This window comes from Drosophila suzukii, chromosome X, assembly GCF_043229965.1.
Source record: "Drosophila suzukii chromosome X, CBGP_Dsuzu_IsoJpt1.0, whole genome shotgun sequence".
NCBI lineage: Eukaryota > Metazoa > Arthropoda > Insecta > Diptera > Drosophilidae > Drosophila > Drosophila suzukii.
This window is the reverse complement of record NC_092084.1, coordinates 28,501,500-28,504,077: the sequence shown is the minus strand read 5'-3', so window position 1 is coordinate 28,504,077 and position 2,578 is coordinate 28,501,500.

The window sequence follows — 2,578 nt, the reverse complement described above, 5'->3', positions numbered from 1 at the left end:
GCAGTATGATTCAAAAGGTTTTGTAGTGAAACTTGAGCAGAAGTTCCATTGGTCGACAATGCATTTTAGCTTCTATCACTTGATTGTAACTCGGATAAATGTCGCTGTGGTGATTTATGTTCAAAGCCCTAGTGTTGACATATTGCTGTTTGGTTAATGAATTTTCCAAGATGTAGGTTAGAGCTTCATTTGGTGTAAGTTGACTCGGTTTTTGCAATTGAAGTTGCTTTCTTAATTCCGTTGTGTATTCAGGTGCTGTTATCGTTTCTTTAAGGACCAGGGCCACGTTCGTATTAAATTGTCCCTTAGCGGAAACTGCTGCAGCATGCATAAGAAAATTTGTATTGTGATCTTTTTCATTTGCTAGTTCAGACGCCAATTTCCTTTTCAATCTTGGGCCTGCGTTTGTATACGACAACGTTGGGCGTCCAGGTTGTTGTGGTATCTTACAGCTTTCTTTTAATGAAATTCATATTTTTGACGACATCCATTTAGCATGCTTTGATTTAAAACGTTCGACCATATAGTTACATTTTGGAAGTTTTTCTTTGATAAAGGATTCAAAATAACTTATTTTTTTATTTATGTCTGCTCTTTTCGCATATTCTATGTGGTATTTGCTTAGTTTTTCGTAACTCCAATCAGACAAAAATGATATTTTACGATTGTTACTGCGCCAAATATCGAAGAGATCACTATTGCGAAACTCGAACGTCCCTGAATATTGTGGAATTGTAAGAAAAGGGGGACGAACGGGGAAAATATGTTAATTAGCGCTGAAAATCGACATTTATGTGATCAAACTGACGTTGTTAGTTTTGTCGGCAGACGTTGGGTCGTTTTTTTCATTCCACGAAACACAGGGGACGCATGTTAATTTTCTACAAAAATACACATAATTGGACATTACACAACACTCAAAGACTAAAACTACACATAAATGCATAATATACAGTAAATACTACACACCTTGATCTTCAATTTCCATTATTAACTTAAGTTTGTTCGGACCGATAATTTTTATTTTCGCGCACAAACGTAAACAAAATAATTTGACTCCAATTTCTTACTCCTAAGCAGCTGATCGATTGCGTTCTTTTAAAAGCTCATAAGAAACTTCAGTGAAGCTTTTGAAGCTTTAATATTTAAGTTTTTATAAGTATAATTTATTAACTTTAAGAATTTAAAATCAAAAATACAAAACATTAACATAAAAATTTCGACTTTATGCAAAAAAATCGGCCTCTTGGACCATAGTGTAGGCTTTTCTTACGATTTGCGAAGTTGTTTTTAAACAACTCGCTTATGAATTCTGACGGTGTCGTCGTGGTGTCGACTACTTTTGCCCTCTGCTTAGGGATTTGTTAGATTTTCAGTCCAACTTCCACAAACTTTTTTTCGCGATAACCTTGTTGATCTCGCCGATAGGGTGCAGATGATGGCACCGCCACGCGCCAATCCCCTTACCTCGTGCAGGCGAATTCCAGGCGAGGGAGCAATCTCCTTGCCCACCTTCTTCGCACGCTGCTTGCTCCCAATATTTGGGTCCGAGCTGTGCACGACTGCCGACAAGGAACTAAAAGGAAATACAGAAAAAACGTCTTTACATTTTTTTTCCGATTTTTTTTAATAAATTTAGGTTTTTTTTTTATTTTAATCAAAAAACAAGGAAGAATGCAATAGTCGAGTATCTTGACTATCAGATACCCTTACTCAGCTAAAAGGACCAAAGGGAGATTTGTGGGCGTTAGAGTGGGTGTGGCACCTTGCTGAAACAAACTAGCACTACGCAGGAATCTGAGGAATCTTCATGCCTAATCCCAGTATTGTAGCTCTTATAGTTTCCGAGATCTCTGCGTTCATACGGACAGACGGACATGGCTAGATCGACTCGGCTAATGATCCTGATCAAGAATATATTTACTTTGTGGGGTCGGAAACGCTTCCTTCTGCGTGTTACATACTTTCCGACGAATCTAGTATACCCTTTTACTCTACGAGTAAAGGGTATAATAACTCCATATATACAAGAAAAATTGCTTTTCATTTAAGGTAATTTACCATTAAAATAAGAAAGTCACCATAATCTCAAGAAATATCGCCGTTGGTTTCTAACACTTTTTTCAAATGTAAATTGAAAACAGAAAAATCGACCTAGGCTTAAGAAAATTTATTTTTAGAAAATGTTACCCATTGACCCCCGTTTTAGGTCGATTTTACTTGTTTTTAGGGCGATTTTAAAGTAAATTTTTTATGAGTGCACTATCTGCAATAGAAAGACGAAAATTTTATCCTTATAGCTTTAAAACTGAGAGAATAGTTCGCTTAGAAACGGACAGCCGGGCAGACAAGCATGTCCTGTCCTGTAGAAACTGAAACTAACCGATCTCGAGCATGTTTTAGCGCCAAAGTAGCTTAGGCATGGCTGCATGCGTCACCATGTGTTGTTATTTAAAGCGGTGCGGAAACTGGATCGAAAAGAGCAATACATTTTGCTTAAGCTCTGATCCCAATTTTTCTGGTTCGGATGTATGTATGCTTTTATTGCAAACAGTACCGAGCGATCAACGCGTTCGGA